Here is a 26,808-nt window from a genome sequence, read left to right on the forward strand (position 1 = left end):
AATAAAAAATGGCTTCTGTTGTATATCAGGCCTTTGAGAGTTTCATCTGAAAAGACATTAAACATCAACTGGACAATCCCTCAGGAAAAAATTTAGTTATATTTGCTGAGTCCCTTCCGACTTTTAATTTGCTTTTTTTTTTTTTTTTTTTTACATTTATCTAAACTTAAATGAGACTAGATTTATTTGGTTAGTTTTTGAGATTCAGATACTGATTTTATTTTTTAAGACATGTATATTCTTGATTGTAAGTAAGAGGGCAGCCCCAGTAGCTCGGTGGCCTAGCACCACCTTCAGCCCAGGGTGTGATCCTGGAGACCCAGGATCAAGTCCCACGTCAGGCTTCCTACATGGAGCCTGCTTCTCCCTCTGCCTGTGTCTCTGCCTGTCTCTTTCTCTGTGTCTCTCATAAGTAAATAAAGTCTTAAAAAAAAAAGAATATGTTAGTTGCTTAAGAATTGAAAAATATAAAGAAAAAAATAAAAATTACCCAACCCACTTTCCTTAGATAATGAGTATTATTTTATATAAAACACCATAGTCTTTATAAATACATATACACATACAGAGGGACACATTGGAAAATAAGTTTTATATCTTGCTTATTTCAGTGAATATTAGTTACATTATATTTTAGTGACAATAATTTATAGTGACATTAATATTTTTGAAAAATATATCTAACAATAGCTGTATAGCTTTTCAACATAATTGACCATATTTTATTTAATCATTTTATGATTGTTATGTAATTTCAAAATTTTCACTTTTTGTAAATAATACTCCATCAAACATCCTTTCATTTGTCCCTATTGATTCATATATAATTTTAGATAGATGCCAGAAGACAGAAACTTCTACATTTGCCAGTATCAAACGTGAATTTTCACCCATTTTACTGTCTCTGATAGTTAATTGTACATGTTAACCTGACTACATTAGAGAATACCTATATATCTGATAAAACATTATTTCTAGGTGTGTCTGTGAGGATGTTTCTGGAAGAGATTAGCATTTGAATCAGGAGACTGAGTAAAGAAGATCACCCTTACCAATATGAGTGGGTATCAGCCAGTAGGTTGAGGGCCCAATAGAACAAAGAGTCAGAGGGAGGGTAAATTCTCTCTCTTCTTGAGCTGGGATGTCCATTTTACTTCTGGGTTCAGACATTGGAGCTGCTGGTTCTTGAGCCTTCAAACTCAAGATTGAATATACCACCTGCTTTCCTGCTTATGTAGTTATAGAGGACATATTGTTGCATACTTCACCTTCATAATCATGTGAACCAAATTCCCTTAAATCTCCACTTATATATCTATGTGTATCCTGTTCTGTTTCTCTGGAGAACCCTTACTGATATACCATCCTGTTTAGCAGAGGAGCTGCCAATTCACCTGTGAAAGCTCTCTACTTAACATCCCTCTGCTTAGGTTCCTCTCCCACCTCCTATCTTTTCCTTTTTAGTTGCTTTTCTCTTTTGGATTTTCAGCCCTTCTCTCTCAAATATGCCCTTCCCAGTAATTTCTGAGATATGCTTAAATCTTTCCACCAAAAATAAATACAAAGCAGAAACTAAAAATTCTCACATCAACCATAATTCCAACTCTACTACTGACTAGTCGACTCTCCTGAATTCCACTGAAAAGGCTGTAATTTTGGTAAAGACACTGTCTAGTTTTATTTATCTTCATCTTATTTGCTGGGTAGTGTCTCTTTCTGTTGAGCCCCTATCTTCACTTGTCACCCAGAAAATGCACTTCCGGTTTTCCCCCTATCTCTCTCACTATAATCTCTCCGTCCCACATGCAAAACTATATTCTTCTAACTGGCATTAAATGCCTGAATTCCCGAAGGCTTGGTCCTAGGCTCTCCTCATCTCACTAAATAGTTTCTTCCCTGAAACCTTGCTCAAACCTACATCTTTAATTACTACCTGTATGCAGATGACTCACATTTCTCTCCCTAGGCCAGAGTTCTTTTCTGAATACCTATCTACTTGTCATCAACTTTTCAATGACTCAAAGGGAAATCATTCTTAACCAGTATAAAATGAAGTTATTAGTGTGTCCCCCCAACACACACATACCCAAGACTTTCATAAGCATTTTATATCTCAGTGAATGACACTATTATGCATCCAAATAGAATGTCTAAAAATGTTAGGATCACATATCCTTTTTCATTATCCATTTAGAGCCTCTATTACTAATACCATATCCTAAATATCTCTCAGATTAGCCTACTTCTGTGCCTCACATCCGATTTGAATTCTTGTCACATCACATCTGTAGTATTTTATATTCATTATCGCATTTTCCCAGTTTGTTCCCCATTGTATACTCAAAAGTGATCTATAAGAAACACAAATATGATCATGACACCACCCAGCTTAGAAATCTTCAGTGACTTCCCATTTCTTTTAGGATTAAATTGAAGCTCTTTAGCAATGCCTACATAGTATTCTTGACTGTTTTTCTTGTCCTTTCTTATACTACATTTCCCTTAATCTCTCTGATCTAGTTGCTTCACATGAGGGTCTTATACTCCCCCTTTCCAGGCCTGTGAACTTGAACTTGCTGATGCTTTCACTAGGCATTTCATCTAGTTTATGACCATCTGTCCTCCAGACAGTAATTTAAGTATCACTTCTTTAAGCATCTAAAATCATCCAAATCCCTATTTTATCATTTCATAGAACCAGTCCATCTCTTTCATAGGGCTTATCATATTTGTAGTTACTATGGGTGACTATTTGTATCTACTTCAAAACAAACTATATGGGAACAGAGTTCTCTCTGATATATTTCCTTCGTTTAGCTAGATTCAGCAAAACTAGCACAGTGCCTACAATGGTTGATATGATATTTGGAGTACACATATAAAAAAATCATAGGGGGGCCTGGGTGGCTCAGTCTGTTAAGTATCTGACACTTGATTTCAGCTCAGGTCCTGATCACAGGATTGTGAAATTGAGCTGCACTTGGGGCTCCGTGATCAGTAGGGAGTCCACTTGAGCTTCTCCCTGTCCCTCTGCCCTTTGTGCCTGCGTGCGCATGTGCGAGCACACACATTCTCTCTTTCTTTCTTTCTCTCTCTTTTTCTCTAAAATAAATAAATAAATAAATCTTTTTAAAACATCCTAAAATCAGGGCTGTTTAACCAAAGGATAGGAATGTGTTCAGGCTCATGATAAATATTATCAACTTGACTTCCAGAAACTTTGTAGCAATTTACTCATGGGATTTTTTTTTTTTCAAAGATTTTGGTAGAATTGTTTTATGCAATGAAATAAACTGGGTGTTTAGAATGTAAACAGTCATCCTAACAGGTAATCCAGGTGTGATAGTCCTTGCTACTTATTCTCACAAGTCCCATGACATTTAAAGCAAGCAAACAGTGCATAAATAACAGATTTAAAGTTGAAAGGGACCTCATAGTTTGCCTAGATTAGTGGCAGCTCTTGCCAGACACTGGAATATTTTGACTCTGGTTTCCAAAACAGTATATTTAAAGGTTACTATTTTAATCTGTTGCTCCCTGTGGCACGGTGAAGGGATTTAAATCAAATTTAAATCAAGTGATGCAAATATATTTAATCTCACACAAAAACTCCTAATAATTGCTAATGATGCCTAAAGATCTGTGTTTAGGGCAATTCAGAGGCTCTTTGGGAAGCATCTATTATGGGCAAGGCAGAGAAGAATCAATGTGCAAATGTCAGGATTTGCCATCCTTTTTAGTTCTTTGAGGTAAACGATCTTTGTTTTTCCTTTTTTATATATTAATGGGAATCTCAGAGATTTTTGGGGATTGGTTTGGCCATGCTTAGCATTTTTAATCTCCTAAAAATTATTTAGACAAGAATATACTTATAAATTTTGTTAGAAGTTTTATTAGTGTCTATAAATGTGTTGCTAAAACTCTAAGCCATGTTCTTTGTTTTAAAATCAATAATACGGGGCACCTGGATGGCTCAGTTGGTTAAGTGTCTACCTTTGGACACTACCAGTATCCTGGGATCAAGCCCTGCAGTGGGCTCCCCTGTTTAGTAGGGAGACTGCTTCTCCTTCTCCCCATGCTAATGCTCTCTCTCTCAAATAAATAAAGTCCTTTTAAAAATAAATAAAATCAATAATATGATTTGTGTTTCCCTCCCCCTCTCCTTTTATCACACAAATATTGTTTTCATTAAAAAAATTGTACATACAAGTAAGGGAAAGTAATTGCCTTTCTACAATGCAGCTATCTACTTTTCACATTGCAGTGTATAATTCAAGACTTGTAGTGGTTAAAGGTCAAACATTTTTATTGCTTCATTTTTATAATAAAAGTTGTCTAGTAAGTCAGATTATTATTAAAAAAAAGATTTGGCTGACTTCTAGGTAAAGTCAAAAGTTTTGTATATACTGTTTTGGATCTAGACCAAACAGTTTTTAGACACATAAAAGAGGAACAATTAGCAAATAGATTATTCAGATTTCTATGTCCAGTTAAAAACTTCTTAGGCATTGATCAGGGTAGCAGCATGTGAAAGTGATAATTTCCTGGTGAGAAATATAAGATTTGTCTAAACATATTTACTGGTGGACACTAGATCTGTCAATGCTGGTGAACACTTAAGTTTTATTTTATGAATGATTACTCAGAGCCTGTGTACCTTCAAGTTAACAACACCATCAGTTGCAAAAATATAAGGTAATTCTTCCATATTACTTTTCCTAGTTAAGATTAATGAATACATCAATCACCTTTGGCTGTGATTCCTTCCTTCCCTCCTTCCTTCGTTCCTTCCTTCCTTCCTTCCTTCCTTCCTTCCTTCCTCTTTTCTTTCTTTCTTTCTTTCTTTCTTTCTTTCTTTCTTTCTTTCTTTCTTTTTCTTTCTTTCTTTTCTTTCTTTCTTTCTTTCTTTCTTTCTTTCTTTCTTTCTTTCTTTTCTTTCTTCTTTCTTTCTTCTTTTTTTTCTTTCTGTGGAAGAGGGTGGGGATGGGCAGAAGGAGGGGGAAAGAGAGAGAACCTCAAGCAGACTCCATGCCCAGCACAGAGCTCCACATGGGACTCAATCTCATGAACCTGAGATTATAACCTGAGCCAAAATCAAGAGTCCAATGCTTAACTGACTAAGCCACCCAGGTGCCCCTGGCTGTGACATTTTTAAATGAAGATAGTTAAATATGATGAGATGGGGGTTTGGGGGTCACTGCTGTTCATCATGATTCATTTTTTGCAAATACTCCAGTGTTTCCATTGGTAAGATGCCAATACGGTGTGGAGACTCAGGAACAGAGTGTGGGGTCTGAAGTCTCTATGAGCTTCAAGGATCCTCAGCTTCCCTAGAGAAAACTGCCTTGTTAAACTGAGAATGGCTAGCATTTGAACTTGAAAGCTCACATAAGTGTTCTCTCAACCATCAACCATAAGCACATCCATTTTCAGCAGCTTCTCTTATCCTCTGAAGGAATTTCTGTCTTTCCCCTGTTCCTGCTCTTGATTGCCAGCACCTGCTTTCCATTAATTTCCAAGCAGTGGCAAATAAGTCTATAGGAAAATGACAGTTAAGCTTTCTTAATGAGAGAATTGTTGACCAACACTGCACGCTGACTCACCTCATAATTTTTTGCTTCAACTTGTTTTTATTCTGACTTTCAAGGCACTTAAGAGTTAGTTCCTGTGCTGATATACACAAATTTAGCATCTTAACATAACTGCAGTTATAAATAATATTTTCCAACAATATTTCATGTTGTATACCAATTATACATGTCTGAAATTGCTGTTGGTCACTCTTTTCATATTGTGATAGGAAAGGTTTATCTAACTGTTTTATTTTTTTTATCTGTTTTATATTGCTTTTCTACTTCTATTACTCTTTGAATTGATCACTCTTTGTTAGTCTGTTTCACCATAGCTGTATTATTGCTCCTTAAAATACATATGGTATATCTCTGCAAGGGCCTCACATTAAGTAATTATTGCTTGATATTTTTGATTTTCCTAAATCACATGGCCCTGCTCAAATTTTCTTTTAAATAAATTGAAGAAAAATGGTCATAGCTTTTGAAAATACATGATCATTCACAGTACATTTTTCCAAAACAACCTTTTTCTAATAGGTCTGAGAAATAGTATAAGGCTGAAACATGCTCATTAATATTTCGGTGCCTGGTTGGACTCCATCAAGGTGACATGCTTGTTGTACCTCTCTTGTCCATACTGATAATAATTATTGAACCAATCCTGTTGTGCCTTGGGCATGGAGAGCTAAAATTGTTAAAGTGTATTCCAGTTACTTTTGGGTGTTCAGGTGCTTGTGTGGGTGGGTGTTTAGTGAAGAGATATTAGTAGTCATCTAAGCAGTGAATGTTGGTGAAAAAAAAAAAAGATTGCATTGTTCTACGTACCATTAGGTAAGTCTGACTGTGGGAACAGTAACAAAATTTGGGGATTCAGTTATATGGAAAGCTTTGGAAATCAGGAATACTTCTATGTGCCAGTTTTTTTTTTTTTTTAATTTTTATTTATTTATGATAGTCACACAGAGAGAGAGAGAGAGAGAGAGAGGCAGAGACACAGGCAGAGGGAGAAGCAGGCTCCATGCACCGGGAGCCTGAGTGGGATTTGATCCCGGGTCTCCAGGATCGCGCCCTGGGCCAAAGGCAGGCGCTAAACCGCTGCACCACCCAGGGATCCCTAACTGCCAGTTGTAGTTGTGCTCACTCAGTTGGCATGTGGAAGTGAATCTCATGTTTTTGCATGAATTTATTTATTTATTTTTTTGTAAATGTGGCAGTGGTGTTGGTGTATTGTTGGATGCACACATCATTGAGGAATGGCATTTTGGAAAAATATCAACCCTCTAGAACTACACAATGGCTACTCCCTTGTCTGTGACTGAATTTTACTATCTTTCACCATAAATCACCATCAGTAATCAAAGAGATCAGCTTGCATCTCAAAATAAACAACTCACAGGGTACAGGACCCTACATTGTGCTCCATATCTTTTAGATATGTTAACCAGAGTAATTTCAGAGACATGTGAATATCCATTGTTAGATTCCCTTCCCTCATCACCACTAATTCATCCTCCATTTCACCTAAAAAGGGCACCTTTGGGCTAATATGCAGAGGGGAAAGAAAGATTTGAGCAACTCTTTCTCAATCTTCTGATTAATTCTCATACTGTGAGAACTCAGTGATGCTTGAAATATAGCTGGCATAGAGGTTTAGTGGAGAGCATGGGTGTCCTTTCTTCATAATAAATATAAGTGTGGTTACTCCAGGAATCAAATTTTCACAGGACTTGGAGGACTTTAAACTGTTGGTCTGAGACCTCGCTTTGTGCATTGTTAGCAGACAAGTTTCATGCTAGTGTCTCCTAAATACCAATTGAGCTTTGTTGAAATTGGCCACAAGTATATTTCATTCCATTATACATATAATAGGAACAATGAAAAATCTTTCTCCCTCTTAGGCTTTTCTATTGCTGATCTAAAATACCTGGGAAAAAGCCTATCTAAGTCTAACCATCTAATCTAAGAAAAGATTGGTCTCTTTTATTAGTTTAATAAGGGCAGTTTCGGTGTTCACTGATGCTGAGCCACTATAATGATGTTAAAGGAGGGATGTGATATCAACAGGAAAATTGCACATATACATATACTTGCACACACACACATATGAAATTATATAAATCTTAGCTACTATATTCTCATATTCCCTATCTCTTTTAAAAGGACTGAAATCAGATGGGCAAATAGACAGGTATAAATATGTGTCATGGCTACTGTATCTTCATATAAATACCACGTGTCAGTGCTTACATATATGTATGTATATTCATTAATTCATTACTTTTGTGAATGAAACAATGACTTTCCCACCCTCAACTAAATTATTTTTAAGTAGCAATGAGTTTCTTAGTGACAGAAATGACCATAAAGCTGAGAAAGAAAGAGAGTTGCTTTTGTAACATTTGCAAACCTAAGCATTGCTGTATTTACCTTTTTGGTATATATCTTTTTTATGAAAGTGTGGGCAGAATTCACCTTTTGGCACATGCCCATGCTCATAACTTGGACAAAATTATTCCTTCTTTATCAAGAATACCATTTGCATATTCCCCTCAGAGAGGCTCCTCAAAATGCAGAAATGACTTCATAATATCACTTTGTGTTGATGCCAGTGCAGCACAGAAGTCATGATTCCTTATAGAGACCAGAGGGAATGATTTCTTTTGATACCTTAGAGATTATTTGATGAGGAATTATTAAAACCAAACAGTTAAATTCCCCAGAGTGAACTTCAGCTCCCTTTGACTTGTGAACCTCTCCTCAAGCTCAGAAAATTCCTCTAATGTGGATAATTACACTGATGGCTGGCCTGAGAAAATAGGCCACTGAAATGGGCTTTGTGTGATTCTGTTAATTGCTGCTGTAGACAAGCAGCCTGGCCCTTTATTCATGCTTCACAAACCTTTCATCAAATGAGTAGATTATTTCTAATGCATATTAGATAGGATGAACTTATCTTCCAAGAAGGGCATTAATATCTGGTGTCTATTTTTTTTTTTCCTTTTCTCCTCACTGAAAGAACTCACTTTAAATGCAACCTCAGCTTTGGGTTGGTTTCGCTAGAGATGTGCCTTACCATTTTTAGCATTCTTCTAACAGCCAAGTAGCAAAACAATTTATTGGTTTATGGGTTCTGATTTGATGCTGATATGTGGTTATATCATGTCAAATAAAAATAATTGCTAATATGGTGGCATATGTATTTTACCAAGGTCATTTTATGTAAGTATTGGACATGTAGCTCTTGCTTTAAGATCTAGAGAAACACTAATGGTTAAAACAGCAGACTCTCAAATCAGAGGTCAAGGTTGAAATCATAAAAAGAAAAAAAATACTATATTAAAGCTTGGGCACACATATTATACCACTTCCTGCTCCAGGGAGGACTGAACAAGCGTGACAATGAAATGATCTTTCTCACTGAGAGGAAATATGACTCTCTTTGGAAGATAGCGTCTGACTAACAAAACGTAACTGATGGCAGTAAGAATAGTAGAGGTTATAAGGTCTGCAGGTCCTAATGCTCTCATGATTTTCTAAATTGAAGCCATGGGTTATTTTTGTGATCCAGGCTTCTCATGATAAGACAGAGTTATATACATTTCTTTGTTTGTTCACCTGTATGCCTTTGACCTAATGGTACACAAAGCGGTTGTCTGGAGTAGCTGAATTAGATTCCTTTCTTTGCCCCAGATAGTAGTAGGCAGCTGCTAAAGGTATACCAAGCAAAGAGAAAAGATGAGTGAGCTTCGTGATAATTCATTAGAAATGTTAAATCTCAGAAACATCTATAGTCTCATTTACTTATTTAAAATTTTATGCCTCAAATTTTTCAAACATAAAGAATTATTCACATTTTTTTTCCTAACTGGGAATTTGAGGAAACAGTGTAGGAAGACATTGCAGGAGGAGGGTCAGGGAAAGGAGGATGGGAGGAGAGGAAGAAAAGTGGGCAAGAAGAAACTTGATAGCAAATTTTGGAGTCCTGATGCCAACAGAAATAGGTTCAAAGTTTTTTAAGGCTGCAATTCTTGCTCAATAAGAAGAGATAGAGAAAAAGATAAGCTGAATTACATTATGTGTGCACATTTATATTAACATTAACTGTGTGTGTTGTTTATAGCCATAATGTTGAAGCACCAGTAACATAGGTAAACTTAGAATTTACATGCCATAGATGGATGAAAACATTTCTAATTAAAGTTAAGTATCACCAAACATCAGAATTCATATACATTTAAACAAAAATATTTGAATACAAATATTCATATGTACAATTCATAACACAATTACTATACAAATGCAATTATCAAAATGATTATTATAAACCGACTTTAGTGTATTATTTTAAAAGTGGGGAAATACATGTTTGTTTTATTTTAGAAATTTCCCAGAAATAAGATTTAGTTGATTTCCTGAAAAAAAAAAAAAAAACTAATTTCATACTTCACAGCTAATCCACAATAAAGATTTTAGGCAGAGGCTGAAAAGGCCTCACCTCATGACTACAGATGGTTTGGTGGTGAGGCAAAGTTTTCAGGACATAAGAGTCTCAGGTTGGGTGACATTATTTCCGAGGAGATAAGTGTCAGTAAGATTTGTGAACTTGCTGTTATACTCAGACTTGCCAAAAACCATTTCTCTGCCTTCTGTCTCAGTCAGCTATAGTCAAGAACATTTTGTCATCAGCTTCATAAGACCTACCTCGAGAATTAACTTGGAAAAACTGAAGCAAGATGACAATACTTTCCCTAAGTTATGGAATCTAAAAAAGCAATATAAAGTATTTAAAGTGAATTGTAAAACTCAGTGGAATAGAGAGCCTAGGAATAGACTCAAATACAAATGGGTCTATTAAAGTCAATAAAAAAGTGATCCTTGAAATCAGTAGTAAAAGAGGAATTCTTCATAAATCATTGCTGGAATTGGACTGACACTCCTCAGAAGAATGGAATGGAAAGGTCAATCAGTACCTCACTCTTTGCAACATGAAATATTCCAGCTAGGCAAATAGTGCAAAGGTAGGGCAGCCCGGGTGGCTCAGCGGTTTAGCGCTGCCTTCAGCCCAGGGCCTGATCCTGGAGACCAGGGATCTAGTCCCACGTCGGGCTCCCTGCATGGATTCTGCTTCTCCCTCTGCCTGTGTCTCTGCCTCTCTCTCTCTCTCTCTCTCTCTCTCTCTCCCTGTGTGTCTCTGATGAATAAATAAATAAAATCTTAAAAAAAATAATGCAAAGGTAAAAACTAAAAGTAGAATATACTAGAAAAAAATACAGGAGATTATTAAAAGGTTTGCAGGATGGGCCTTTGACACATTACTATTATAATACATAAAACTTAAAAACCTTTAAAGAGTTGCAAATTAAGAGACATGCACATCTACATAAGATGTACCTGACATCTATTAGGAACTCTATTATAGTAGATAAACAGTCTAACGTCTAGATTCAATCAGTGAAGGGGCCACAGGCATGGAATATATTACATTTAAGTACCACTTAAGAATGAAAGTTGAGTTGCTGCAGGCTATAATGTCCATGTGTTTGTGCATTTATCTGCGGATAATGTATAGTTTGTGTATATTTGTGTACACATTCTTGCATATGCTATTTCATTCTTCATCTACTTTCAGCTTCTAAGGGGGCCAGGTTTACTCACTATTTCAATATATATTTATTGGAAGCTTTCTATGTTTCAGACACTGTTTTAGGTGCTAGAATACACAGCACTAAACAAAAACCTCAGTTTTCATGGTCCTTTTGATAATAAATCATTTTTACTAAGAAGTGCTGTGATTTCATAGCATAAGTAGGCCTTCCTTCCTTTAGTTTCCCTCTCAAGTATTCTTGGAATTAACTAAAGACAGTCAAATATATATATATATATAATATATTTGAATTGTTCCTTTAGTTTTGTTCCACTCCTACACAGCTCCCATTGATGCCCACTGCCCGCCATTGTCCCTGCCACCATGCCCTGTCTACAAGAAAGGATATCTGTTGTCAGCACTGCCTTCTGATGCTTTCAATGAGCATAGCATTGAGATAACTGTTTTACTTTGGATTCCTCCTGAAGATCCAAGACAAGAATATGGATACAGGGAGTTTATTTGGGAGCTGATCTCAGAAAGCATAACAAGAAAGGGCTGAACTGAAACAGGCAAAGGAGGCAAGTCACTAACAGGTGCATTGAAGGGCTGCTGCTGTATGATGTAATGATGTGCATGAGTATGTATTACAGCCAGATACTGTGATGAGTGGGCAACAGGGGTGTGTACTACATCTGAGGACCTTCTGGAACTGGGTAAAATGTGCCTCAGAGTTACCCACCTGAAGGCAAGGAAGCATGCTTCAGGACAAAGATAATGACCACCAGGAAGGAGATGCAGGAAACCATTTGCATCTTCTGCAGGGAGCCATCCATGTACACAGAAGACATTTGAATCAGGCTGCAGGGAAATGGGGTCATCTACAGAGCAGTGCAGCATCAGAGCCTCATTGCCCCATGCGCATGCCAAAGAGCAATGACATCCTCTTTCCAGTCCTGTGTCCTACATTATCTCTTGTGTACCAAAGCAACGCAGCTTGGTCCTTGAGCTTCAGAGAACGTCAGATGAAAACAAGGGTCTCTCTCCTTAGGATGCAGAGAGGAGTTCCCTAGGATGAACATAGGGACTGGCACTTTCCCCACCACAGTTTCTTTCCAAAACACTTAATGTAAAAACCAAATAGTTTTCAGCCAAACAAATAAAAAAAAGGAAAACCTTATTTAATTATATATCCTGTGCTTCCACCGTTGTTTGATGAATATATCTAGATGACATGTTTGTATACAAACTTAGGATAGAAGTTGGACTCTAGCGCATGTGTGAATGTGTGGTATGTATGTGTGTGTGTAAGGTGAATAAAACCCTATTCTATCTTACTATTAGAAACTGAGAACACCAAACTGTAACCCAGAACAGATGCCATGTCTCCAAAACTTAATGCACTGTAAATGATTTCTTTCTTGGAAGAATTTTTTATATTGAGTAAAGCGTAAAAATGAGAACCTTAGCTGTTGGCTACTGTGTAATCATTTGATTTAGGCCCCCATTTAATTTATGATCATCATTGAAATTTTTGAACTTCTGTGTTCTGAAGTAGGCAGCATGAATAGCTTTCTGGAATTTTTAGTATAATTTTTCCTGATTACTTATGTGTATTCTAGCTTGCAATTCAGAGTGAAAAACAATCTCAGAAAAAGGAGACCTATTTGCCAGAGGACCACACTTGCCCAATTGCTCACCAAGCCATCCAAGAATATCGAAGATCTGGAGTGCTCAAGACTTCCTTGCAGGCAGATCCCAGGCACACAAAAGAAGAAAAGAAAGCCACTGTGCTAATATTAGACCCTGGAGGCTTCTGTCCCAGGAGAAATGAGGAGCTTGTTGGTCAATGGAATTCCAGCGTGTGCATTTGGACTCTGGGCTGTCTGGCATTCCTATGGTCTCAGAGAGGGAATACATTTCTCGTTCTCTGAGAAAAGCAACCCCAAGAGGAGAATCTGAACATATTCCACAAAAAAGGAATCCACAGCCATTCAACATTATTGGAACATCTCATTTGTCTGTCTTTCTTTTGAAAGCAATTAACCCGACAGACACTCAGCATTTCCATCTGAGGTAGAGAGTGTTGTTAAAAATGACATCTCTGTGACCTTGAATTTGGAATGTATTTCAGAGGCAAAGATGCCAACTGATTGTCATTCCCAGAGAGAGAAATTTAGTAAAAAAAAAAATGACTGAGAGGGCTTCAAAATTAGACCAATGTGAAAGCTTTGGAGGTGAATCAGGGGAGTATAAGTTTTGTTTTGGAGAATGAAAGCCATTATTCAAACTAAAAATAAAATAGTTCCATTCACTAACATGATAATATACTGTCAGAATATATAATATGGTCAGATTTAAAGTCAGAGGTTATGTCAGGTAATGGATTCAATTAAAGACTGTGAATTCTTACAATTCAAGTTAATTTTCCTGATGGTCAGCTTCACATCTTTTCAGTGTATAATTATAAATTGTATTTTGGCTTTTATGCTCATTCTAATTGTGTGATTGTTGATCTCATTTGTTGTAGACACCTAGATGTTCCCTATCTGTTCAGTCTTAACCTCTAACTGCTCTTTTTCTGCCTCACCATCCTGCAGATGAGCTTGCTTTATATGAATTCCTTGAGAAAACTAGTTTTCCCACTTTTGGTCATGGTGTTTTCTCTAACTAGAATAAACTTCCCTCTATATCAGATAGTTTTTCATATTTTATCTCAGCTCATACATCACCACCTCAGAGGCTTCTCTCAACAACCAGTTAGTATACCCCATTTATCTGATATCTCAGCACCCCATTTGTTGTACTTATCAGCATTGCATTTATATGCATTTAGGCACACATTTTTGTATGTACTTTTTTTATTGTCAGTCTCCTCAGGTACTTTGCATGCTTTTAGAGAGCAGGATCCATGCCTAACTCATTTTGTCTATAGAGTTCTACTCAGTGTCTGGTATATGCTCAGTCATTTAAAAAAATTAATCAGTGGCTAAACTCATTTAAACTGTCCTCTAACTTGTGTTCTCTGAGTCTTTTTGCACACAGCTCTGGGCTGTAGTCACAGTGTCCTCAGTCCCTTATGTGTAGCTATTACTTGATGAGTTAGCATTGGTGTTAAACCCTGCATGTGTTTGTCATCAGTCCAGATACTGCTAATAGAAGAAATAAGAAAACAAGTGCCAGAAAGAAAACTTGCTTTTTGAAAGTTCCTGGATAATGATACTATCAAGATACAAGAGCATAAAGCAGAAAAAAGAATCACAAAGGAAAAGTTGGGTCTTCAATGGTAGTAGTCCAGAGAACTGGCTCCTTGGTAACATTGAAAACTTCTCATATTGCTTCATGTCCCTGCCCCATTTTCTATTTATCTGTTGGATCCTTCTCATAATTTCTATATTTGGCTATTCTTCCCTGCTCACCCATAGGCTTATTGAACACTAGACTTCTTACTGATACTTAACTTTAATTTTATTATTATTATTTGATCCTTAACTTTTAAAGATGAATTATTCTGTGTTTTCTGACCTCAATATCCAGATTTCCCTGGTGAGCATTTGTGTTTCTATGTTTTTTTCTTAATTCTGCCCCCTTTGATATTGTTTATGAATATTTTTCTCTTGATCCTGACACAATTTGATTATCTTTCTATTATTTCTGCATCATATTAGAATTTATTATATACAATGTGCTTTTAAGTGTATAAAAATGAGATGAGGGTGAATTGAAATTCTTTCTTATTTTAAGGAATGCATAATATTCTGAAATCAATATTTTAGTGAAAGAAAGGTAAATATAGGTAGAGTGCTGGGATGGTGGATAGAAAGAAAAATAGTTAAGCCTATACAATGACAACCCAATAAATGATACACCAATGTATCATATATAGGCAGAAAGAAAGAAAGAAAGAAAGAAAGAAAGAAAGAAAGAAAGAAAGAAAGAAAAAAGAAAAAAGAGAAAATTCATGATATGCAAATGGTACCTTCCAAGTATTAAAGGGTTTTATTGGGAAGAGATGGATTTCTGCCTTGGAAATTTAGGCAATGCCATGAAAAAAATAACACTTGTTGTTCTTCTTTTATGATGATTTGTTAATATATTCTATAGGGGATTAAAGAATTCTAGCTTGAGGAAGCCTTGGGTTCAGCCCTAAATGCAGAGGGTCCCACATCTGAAATGTATAAATTTCTTCTTTACACCAGGCTGTCTTGAATGAAGGGGAGTAATGAGGACTTTGACTGAAGAAGTCAGAGGACTGGTCTCTATTGAGTAGGTAACAGGGATGAGAGGTAGAGAGGAGCACATTGAATACTTTTAAGTAAGAGTGTACCACTAAGTTGTGTTTTTAGTGTAATAATCTGAAAGAGATGTGCCCAAACTATGTTTTAGGAAAGGGCCATAATTGTGAAAAAGCAACTGGTGGGTCTCAGCAACTAGAACAGAAAAAAAGACAAAGTCTTCAATTACAGATGATTAGGATGATGATAAACTTATTGTCAGAATAGGTAGTTCAGAAAAGAAGATGGTCTTCAGCATAGAGGACAAATTTTATCATAGTCTAATGAATTTGAAGCCGATCAAAGGAATCAACAAGAATTCTAAAAGATGTAGGAAGGCCAAGAGAGATGGGGACCAAGACTAGATGTTTGAACTTGTTGATTCAAAGATCACCTATGTCCTTGAGGAGGCCATTTTGGTAGAATGATGGTGGTTGAAATTACAGAATAGGAATAATTGGAAGAGAAGGGATGATGACAGCTGGAGGCAGAGACTATTGAATACTCTGTCAATGTATGTAATAAAAGGTAAGAAGCAAACAGGATGAATAAGGTTCAATAAGGATATTAGTAGGTTCTTTGTTGCTGTCCTGGGCCTATGCATACATAAAGCTAGGAAAATGATCTAGACCTATATTTTTTAAAAGCATCTAGTAGGATCTCTGGGTGGCTTAGCAGTTTAGCGCCTGCCTTTGGCCTGGGGCATGACCCTGGAGTCCTGGGACTGAGTCCCGCATCAGGCTCCCCACATGGAGCCTGCTTCTCTGTCTGCCTGTGTCTCTGCCTCTCTCTCTCTCTCTCTCTCTCTCTCTGTCTCTCATGAATAAATAAATAAAATATTAAAAAAAATAAAAGCATCTAGTACTGTTCCAGGATTGAGTCAATAAATACATGGGTTACTTGATACTAACATTGACCCAATTCTAATTGTGTATATATAACTTTATTGATAGAATTCGGTTCAATGGTTTTGGGACACTCTCAGATTTCCTTCAGAGAGATTTCTGAGCAACGAGTATGGTTCATATAATAATTGCTACTTCATAGCCCACTTTTTTTTTCATGGAAGAATATTATAACAATTACTACTAATAAAATACTGGTGAGAAAATATAAGACTAGACATGGAATTTTCTTTTTAGAAGTAATTTTTGAACTCCAAATATTTCCCAGTTGCATTTACTCAGTATTTATAGACCACTCAAATCATGCTAGGTGCAATGTAGGACACAGAGGTCAACATAGCTTCTACCCAGTGGATTTACAATCTGCCATGATGCTAGCCAAGTTTTGTAATTTTATGCTCAATTAACATCTGGTTAGAACTTGTTCAGCTAACGGAGTGCTTGCCTCTGAAGATAAATCATGGGACTCTTTTACCACAGCTTGGAATCTTTCTGATTTGGAATGCTTTCTGAACATAAAGACATTCTTTTCCATCCTACTTCGCATCATCCAACTGGGTTCCTACTGTGAAGTGTCATTATAATGGCAGCTCCCACTGAGAGAAACACCAGTCCCACAAACTGAATGGGGTGATTGAAGCAAACAGTCATTTTTGATCACTGCTTTTATAAATTGTGCCTTTTACAAAATCTGTGATTGTATCTTCATGTAATTAATATTTATTTAACCACAATAATTTTTTGTTAAATGAAATCCATCCTTAAAGATTGTTTGCTTGAAAGTGCCCAAAAAAACTTAGGAAAGAAATTGCCTTCATCTACTCAGAATATGCCTACCCAGGACTAATGCCCAGCTCATTTTAGTGAAAATTAGAAACGTAAGACAGGCAAATATTATTCAGCATTCTGTAATTCAAAAACAATTGACTGCTTTAGATACCTTTTAATTAGGTTATGATGACATCCAGGAAATCATATGTCTACTGTTTTTAAAAATAATACACAGATGGAATTGGTGTAGGAACTTCTGATGCTTTGTTTCAATATGCAGTCTCCTTAATCATGAAAAACATAGATTTGACAATCAGATGTAAAGAGCTGGGAGAATTTTTTAAGTCCAATAAATTCTCTTTGATCATAATAATGTCCAGAATTTTTTTTCAAAACTTGGACTAAGGGAGGAAATTGGTTAATGAAATGTGAAGTATATCAGACAATGTAGGTCTGATTGGTAATTCTGTTAACCTTGCATTCTAAAAGAGGCAATGCTGCTAATTTAAAGAGACATTCCTCTTTTGAACTATACTTTTTTCTTTATTAGCATTGACAACATTTGTTCTTTCAGGTTCTTTTTGTTCATGGAAATATCATGGGATTCATTACTGAGGCATGTTCTGCTTTTGGTATTCGCTGTTATGGCTGATCTCCTCGTGAAAATGTTATTCAGTGTAAACTGTGACGATAGTCTCTTCTTTTTTGATATTATTTTAGGGATTTCTTCCATGACATGATCTTCTTATCATAATGGATGTTTTGTTCTTTTTGATGCCTCATAACCTCTGCGTTTTTTATTTATCATGTTTCTGTGCCTCAAAAACTAGAAAAATGTCAAGAAATGGGCAGTTGTATATCAGGTTTTGGATATATTCCCCCTTTCATTCCTCTTATATTGCTTTATAACTCAGTGGAATTTTCAGTGCTAATAGATGCAGCCTTTTAAAAAGCATTAATAAAGACAATCAAGAAACACCTGCACTTACGACATCAAGCTTATGGTTTTCATATTTCCCTATTTTTCTGCTCTCGGGTAAGTTGTCTCAGGTTAATCCTATAAGAGATGTGTATTGCCAATCAAATTGTGTTATTTGCTCCCAAATGTGTATATTTTTCCATGTATCTATTGCGTGTCTCCATATGGAGTGCAATAAGATGGAGCGAGAGAGGATGGTAAAAATAGGATTTGGTGTTATCATGACCAGATGGGAAGGGGCAGGGACCTGGTCTACTATGCAAGTACACTTGTCTTCACTTTGTCACTGTGTTCAGCACTTACATGTGGCAAAGCAAAGACAGGGTCATCTCGATTCACTGTTAATTAAATGTTTTGGCTGGAAACCATTTCTCCATATGGTAGAATACACCAGCTTGAAGTCAGTGCTTCAAATTTGGCCACATAAAACGGCTGCCCACAAACATATGTAGTGACTCACAAGCAGTCTCAAATAGTTTTAATGTAATGCAGAGGATCTTTGGCTTTTCTGAAGCATGTAGATAACCTCAAATACACATCTGTTGAAATTATAGCAGTTGTAAAACTCAGAAGAAAAATGGAAAAATGAAAACGTATTCAGTGTAAGTCATGGAATGTATTTGGTTCAAATTCAGAAATAGGCAAGTCATTTGGTAGCCCTGGATTATAAATATATATCTCACAAGCCAGATTTTTTTTAAAAGTTTGAGCTTCAAATGCTGTAGTCAAATCCATGAGTGAAAACAGTCATTTTCAAGAGAGATAACGTAGGGATGGATGTAAAAAATATATTAAAAGTTCCAGAAAGCTAGAGGATGATGCATGAATCACAAATCACCCTGATTCTCCCCAACTTTTTTTTTGGGTAGAGAAGTAAAGCTTCATCCATTTTAATGACTCATTAGAACACTGGAGGATTGATAAAAGACAATTATTTTGCAGCTGTTTAAAGTTTATTTGCATATGGTGTGTGCTGGGTGCTTAGCCTCTGCTTCTGCCCTTTCACCAAATAATCCAGCTCAACAAAGTCACCTGACCTTCTTTCTTCCTGCATATGTACTTAAAAACTAAAAGCTTTACTAACAGCCAATATGGGCCTTAAGAGGCCCCTAGTATTTACACACAGTCAGAGCCTACCCCGACAGTTTTTCAGCTGGGCTTTCCTTTACTGTCCCATATAGAATAGACCATCTTAAACTAATTCCTAGCGCTTTTAGAGTGATGTCCTATTGGGATTGTCTAGTATGCACTTCTAGTTATTTCTCTTTGTTTCTTTGTACTTTCTACAATTGATTTTGAACTTTAGACTTCATAGTCACAATGTAAGAATCTATTACTTGCCTAATTGCTTGCCTATGCAATTTTGTTATAAAGGGTAGTATATGCTAACCACAGGATAACTTTTTTCTTTGATGATAAAGTTGAACAGTAAAAGAATTATCCTCCTCTTAAAATTACCTAACAGCCGTTACTTAAAGTATGTCTGACCGGGTACACTTTCAGAAATGAAGAGTCATTTTTCTGCTAACACCTTCATTCATGATCTCTCTTTTTCAAAAATAAGCAAAATAGGGATGCCTGGGCAGTGGTTGAGCGCCTCCCTTTGGCCCAGTGCGTGATCTTGGAGTCCTGGGAACCAGTCCCACATCAGGCTTCCTGCATGGAACCTGCTTCTCCCTCTGCCTGTGTCTCTGCCTCTCTCTCTGTCCCTCATGAATAAATAAATACTTTAAAAAAAAAAAAAACAAGCAAAATAGTAAACGCTGGACAACAGCTTTATGAAAGCCAACAAAACATAAGAACAATAAATCATACTCTAATCCTGTTGAAGGAAATTTGTGCTAAAATTATCAAGGGATGATAAATTTTTAAGAATACACATGGTATAAAACAACCACCTTTGGAATGATTTGGACTGTCAGCCTCCAGTCACTTAGGCAGCCTAGGCTTTACATTTATGACATTTAGTTATCCTCACTTGCAAAAGAGAAATCACAGTTTCTACTGTATAATTAGCTTTACATTATAAACACTCTTCAGAACATTTCAAAGAATTTTAGTAAAATAGAGAACTCAGGCTATCTCCAGATAGCTTATTTAAACTTTTTCCTATAAGCTTTTATTAGGCTGCAAAAAAATTACTGGTACTATGTATCTAAAGGACCAATTTCCTAGTCCTAACATCTTATTATTATAATATTTATTTCAGAAATATTTCTCTGTCAAGGATTGATTGTAGTAGTTTTAAATAGAGGTTAAGCTGTTAATGTGGTTACACTGATTCATCTATTAGCATGGCTATCGATAAAACATGTTGGCTATTAATTTTATCAGATAATTGATAAATATAGAATGCATGTAAATCAAATATGTATTCAGTAACTAATTTTCAGTTTAACTTAAATATGATTGAATAACATTGGCAGCACTAACAACTTGGGCAAAAATAAGTTTTTAGAGCTACCCCTAAAACATAAGAATCTAATTTCTGATATGTTTCTAATTTATTATTTAAATTGAATTTTCTACCCTTAAGCTAATTCATTTATAGCTTATTTTGGAATATTTTGCTCAGTGCAACGTTCTAAAAAGGCATATTTACCATGCTTTCCTTTTTTTCTTTGCCAGAAATGAATATTTAAAAAGTTAGAATATGAAATGTTATATAATTTGATGGGAACATTGAGCCAAACTCAAAAATAGAATATAACAGATATATAGATTTCTCATCTATATAGTTTTAACAAATGAACACTTTAATTGTTTTATTGTTCATTTACAGCAAAATGCAATACATTGTTTTAGCTTTGTTGAATGAAAGCCTCTATTTATCCACTGATGAGCTATACTATAAGGTGCAACAAAGCATAATTACTAAATTTCTGAACTCAGGGAGGTATGTTTGCTTCTCCACACATGCAATGTTGGCAAATCCACTTATAGCCACTGGGGTTTACATAGCTGTGAGGAGAAAACTGACTCATTACAATATTGTACACAACAGTTGCTCTGTTAGCTTCCTAGGTCAGGAGCAAAGGGCAGGAAACGGAAAACATTGGAAACAGAAGCCTTAGCACCTTTTAGACAACAGCTAAGTTTCTTATGCCACTGTTTCGGGCTCCTTGAAAATTTTCATCTAGAGATAAGACGTAAACACTGCCATAAACAACAGTTTACAGATAGTCAACCTACTATGAGAGAGTAAAAGTTTTCTAGCAAAATTACTAAAACTAAGAATTAATCCCCTCCTCTAACTGCAATTGCTGCTTATTTTATAATATTTGAACAAGGAACATCTTATTCATTGTAAATAAAATATTCTAATTGAATTATGCATGAGGCAAGCACCATAATATCTAGTAGAATCAAATATCTACTAATGACATTGAAAGACCCTCTGAACTATAGGAATAGATTCCCATTCCAAAATTTCAGTTTCAAATAACTCAGCCCTCATGTAGGAAGGGCCTTAGTATGGACAATGCATTGTGCTTTGTGACATAATCTCCGAGAACTCAGGGAGTAATGGATTAATTTAAGTAAACAAAAAACCAAATTAGATTGTGGGGCAAGATAATTCATTGAGTGGTATAATGCATCTATATATTTATCTAAGGGATTATTCTGCATATGTCTATTTGTCATTGCACAGAATGGAAAATTCTCCATGGGGAAATTTGGGACAGAAGTTACATTTATGATCTGCCTTAAAAGAACTAAATTTCAACAGTCATTTTTTTTTTCAACAGTCATTTCTATGTGGTTAGTACACATGTTTTGAGAGAGTCATTCTGTACCATATATTAAACTATCAGTGATTTTTGTTTCTGTGCCCAAAATTAGTCTGTATGACAGACTATTTCAACAGAACATTGAATAGTAAGCTACCAACCCCTCTGGTGTGATGACAATACATAAGATTACCTTTATCAAAATCCACTGAGTTGTACATTGAAGATGTGCACATTGCTCTGTATATTAGATTTAACTGCGAGGACGAAAAAAAGATAAACAAATATTGAATTCTAGTTAATGATATGCATACTGAAGTATTTGGAGGTGGTATGCCAATGTCTGAAGCTTACTTTGAAATGCATAAAAAAATAAGATAGATATCTGAGGGATAGAGGTATGATAAAGCAAGTATAATGAAATGTTAATTGTGAAATCTAGGTGATGAGTATTCACTGTAAATTTTTTCAGTTTTTTTTTATTTGGTAATTTTCACAATAAAATATTGCTAATGAGATACCTTTATAAATATTTTGTATATTCTATCTCAGTAGTTTGGTCTGGCTAGGGTCTAGAAAAGAAATTTTTTAAAAAGACCTCCATTGAACCATTTATAAAATTAGGTTTGGGATCCATGGTTGTAAGATACATTTCAATTTTTAAAATTTTTAATCATTTTTAATCTTAATACCAAATTTTAATATTGCATAATACTATCAAGTCTCGTTCTTGCATGTAGTGTTTTCTCATATCCTAGAATATCAATACTGTAACAGAATAAACTCTCATAAATCTTTCTTCTTGTACTCAATGAAATCTGTGTATAATATTTATATCTTCATACATTAGTAAGGTTTCCTAAGTAATTAATTTTACTACATGAAGTAGTCTCTAAATATATCGCCAAGAAGTTTTATAAAATATGAGATAATAGATATACTTTTTTTCTTTTTGATCGACATTAGGAGCTACGCAAAATGTTATTGAAGAAGTTATTTTAAGGGGTGCCCAGGTGGCTCAGTCAGTTAAACATAGGACTTGATTTTGGCTCAGGTCACAATCTTGGGGTCCTGAGATCCAGCCCTGAGTAGACCTCCTCGGTCAGTGAAAAGTCTACGTGAGATTCTCCTCTCCCTGTCCCTCTGTCCCTCTCTCTGCTCCTGCGTGTGCATTCTCTCTCTCTAAAAATAAATAAATCTTAAAAAAAAAGAGAAAGGTTATTTTAAAAGTCGATTTGCTAGACAAAGCTTGTGTTTCCCAGCAGGAAATGTTGGTAAGACTGCATTTTTTTAAATTTAATAAATTGTTTTGGATCAAAATATGGATTCCTCTAAGTCATGACTCTCAACCTTAGGTTCAGCTTCAAATAAAAATAATCAAAAATCAATATAGGAGAATCATAAAACATTTCAGAGAAACAAAAGACAAACTTCTAATCCTAATGGCTAAACCTGGAGCACAAGGGAAATAAGGAGACCTTTGATGAGGTCAGGCTGATGGAAAGAAGGTTGACTGGCCTCCAGGTGAGACTTTCTTGCCTCAGTGCTAGAGGCAGTATTGATAGAGTGGACACTGATGCTCCCTTACTCTGTAAGTGGGATTTTCTGAAGAAGGCAGAGTCACATAGGTAAAGCTGAACAACCTCTGTGGATGCCCTCCTCTCAAGAACATTCAGGGGATGATTTACAAATGAAACTAGTGATTTTTAAGTATGCGGAAAAGTTCACTATATTGTCCAAGGGTGCAAATATTTATCATTAAAAAAAATTGTTATTGTAACTCAGGTGCACAGGTTATGTTACTTTTCAATTTGAACCCCATCTTTTTGGATTTTTTATGAAGGCTTCATTACATAAACACCATGAATTAAACCACTGGCCACTGGTGATGGATTCAACCTTCAGATTCTCTCTGGAGGTTAGGGAAGGAGCCTGAAAGTTCCAGCCTAATCATATTGTTGATTTTCCCTGGCAACCAGTCTCCATCCTCAGGCGCAGCCCAAAGGTGACCGCATTAGCATAACAATAGACACCTTTGTAGCTCTCAGCACTTAAGAAATTCCAAGTGTTTTAGGAGTTCTGTGCCAGAAATATGTATTTCTTACTATAAACCATAAGATCACAATACCTTTTCAAGAAGTGCTTTAACCACATGCATATGGAGGATGATTTTTCTTTTAAGGCAATGGCTATTTAATACATATTTTGGTTGCTGTATACATGGATTTTTGTAATTACACTTTGTTATCAATTTATAATTTCATAGCATTATTAAAAAGAACATTGTAAGAGGTTGAATCTTTGGAATCTCTGGAGGCTGCTTTTTTTTTAAACATTCTATTAATGACTTTTGTGAATGTAACACAAATGCTAGTGTATTTTCTCTGAAGTGTAAAGTCATTCTTTCTCTGAGATTGTGTTTTTGGGTAACTGTATAGGAAATACCAATATAGAACTTTCTATTTATTCTTTATAAGAGTTTTAATTTTTTGCTTTAATGTACATTCTGTCAGTGTAAAATTCTGCTCTTCTTTTATTTGAGCTATGATGTTCCATATATCTTTTTCCATCTTTCTTTGGTTTAAATTTCTCTCTTGTTGACAACTAATTCCTGTATTTTGGTTTTTGTCTAATAGGAGACCTTTCTTTACTTGATGAGTTAAATTGTACTTACTTTTATATTAGAGCTTATTTCTCCAATCTTGTATCATACATTCTATTTAATGTAGGTTTTTCCTTCTCACTTTCTGTTTGCTTGCGCTGACTGCCCTTCTGCTGATGTGGCAACTATGTTCCATTTCTGTTCAACTAGTAGTTAATCATCTCATAACAAAACTCACCTTATGTTTACTAGGTTTACTTTTTCCTCTCCATTTCTAAAAGTTCCTAAAATACATGCCTTGCTTTCAAACCAATAATACCTTGGCCTGCTTGCATTTCTCTTCAGTCTTTCCCTCTCTATGGAGCTTTAGTTCTGAATTTTTGCAGACATACTTTCTTATTTTTAGTTATTGCTGATTTATGGAATCATATGTCTACTGATGTGTTTTCTCAACCTGACTTTCTGTAAGACACCTCCATGATTCATGTCAACTTTTTGGGGTGTCATTCTTCAAAAAGTGCTTGGAAAGTAGAGAGTTATTCTTTATTTCAATTTCAATTATTATTCATACTTATATGCTGATATACTTGGTTCATATTTCTTTTTATTTTATTTCTTTAAAGATTTTATTTATTTATTTGAGAGACACAGAGAGAGTGAAAGAGCACGAGCAGAGTAAGGGACAGAGGGAGAAGCAGACTACCACTAGGCAGGGAGCCTGATGTGGGATTGGATCCTGGAACTCTGGGATCATGACCCAAGCTGAAGGCAGACACGTTACCAACTGAGCCACCCAGGTGCCCATATATTTAAGTGATAGTGCAACTAGGAGTGAAATTGTAGGTAGGTTCAAAGTTCTTTTTTAAAATTTATTGTCAGCAGTATGCAAGTAACTTTGTGTGTGTTTTTCATTTACTGTATTCTTTTGATATGTATGATATTTTTCTCCCTGGATGCTTTCAGAATTTTCTACTTGAATTTGATATTTTAAAAATTTTACTAAACTGTGTGTGTGTGTGTGTGTGTGTGTGTGTGTGTGTGTGTGTCTTAACCTATCCTATTAGGTATTTTATAAATTCTTTCAATTGGGGATCTTAAGATTTTAATTCTGAAAAATTATCTGACATAATTTTTCAAATATCTTTACCTTTCAAAATTATATTCCTGTCTTCTCCCCTGGCAGGTTTTTAAAAAATAGGTATAAAAACATGTACTTCATTCTTATCTCTCTTTTCCTCTTTCACTCATTATTTCCATCTCTTTATCTCAGATGTGTTTGAAAGAATTTTTTGACGTGATGTATCACTCAAGAGTGCATTTCCTAGCTGGAAACATTATTCTATTCAATACCTCCACAGAGCTCTTTATTTCAACAATTACATATATTTTTCACATCTGGTAGTTCTGCTTCGTTCTTTTAAAAAAAAATTACAACTGCTTTTTGTTTTGTTTTATATGTCTACCCTTTTATCTCTGTAAAGGTAATTATTATACTTAAGTTATGTTATTCTTCTGGCTGGTCTATTTATATATAAATTCTGTGTTCTCTGGTGTAGATTACTCCGTTTGTATTATTCTTTCATATCCTTGGGTCTCATAGATATTTATTTTTTCAGATATATATAATGCATACACAGAGGGTCATATAACCTTGGGACTTTTCATTTTATCAGTTAATTTTATCTTAATTTTCAGCCATTATCAATTATTATCAGTTATGATTACCTTGGCTGTGGTGCACATTTGGACCAGGCAAAAGCCTCATATATTCTTATAGATGAATTTAGGGAGTAAATTTGAGGGTACATCTCAGGGAGTATAGTTTATGATGTTTGTAATCTTGGCTGCTTGTCTTACCCTGTTTTCATTTTACCCACTCTATGACCCACATATATTTCCCTCCAGGAAATAGAGTTTATGGAATGAAGTTTGAGAAGATAATGGGGCACCAACAGCCTGGTCTTGGTTATATTTTTTCACCCAGATAGTCTTCAATATTCTTTTGAAGTCAATCTTGTTTTCAACTAACTCTGGTTGGCTTTGCTGTTTCTTGACCTGTGTGAATAGGTTAGGCAGTTATTATCTGAAGGTCAAATAAGGAAGAAGAAAGGACACAGCTAGTATACTTTCAGAAAGTCCCTGCCTATGGTGTCTTTGTTTCTATGTTGATAGTATCTTCCACCTAGAGGCCCAGCCATCTGTATCTCTATAAATGTTTCTAGTAGACTTTGCATATAGTTCTGATAAAAAAAAAATCAACTTCCCTTTGCCCTTGCTCATAGCCAGAGTTGACCCCAAAATCCAGAAATCATGTATGAAATTCAGGGATTTAACAAATGTCCTTTTGCTTACCTCCCACTATTTTCCTGTTTTTATGTTTATTTATTTT

The 26,808-nt window shown here is 35.5% G+C and overlaps 1 protein-coding gene and 1 long non-coding RNA gene across 9 annotated transcripts in view; one reads left to right on the forward strand and one right to left on the reverse strand.

Moving 5' to 3' along the window:
- The window catches only part of LOC144318687 (uncharacterized), a 176,816-nt gene that overhangs the window by 56,428 nt on the left and 93,580 nt on the right, over positions 1–26,808 (forward strand). The gene's annotated exons all lie outside the window — the stretch shown is intronic.
- LOC144318716 (uncharacterized) overlaps positions 1–26,808 on the reverse strand; it is a 188,519-nt gene that overhangs the window by 32,664 nt on the left and 129,047 nt on the right. Inside the window, exons 8-9 of one of the 2 annotated variants that reach the window (XR_013384774.1) lie at positions 22,011–22,074; positions 9,189–9,280 (exon numbers count right to left, since the gene is read on the reverse strand). This is a non-coding gene — a long non-coding RNA (uncharacterized LOC144318716). The remainder of the gene's footprint in view (positions 1–9,188; positions 9,281–22,010; positions 22,075–26,808) is intronic. The other variant, XR_013384778.1, reaches the window with a different exon arrangement.

The sequence above is a fragment of the Canis aureus genome, chromosome 1 (assembly GCF_053574225.1).
Source record: "Canis aureus isolate CA01 chromosome 1, VMU_Caureus_v.1.0, whole genome shotgun sequence".
Lineage (NCBI taxonomy): Eukaryota > Metazoa > Chordata > Mammalia > Carnivora > Canidae > Canis > Canis aureus.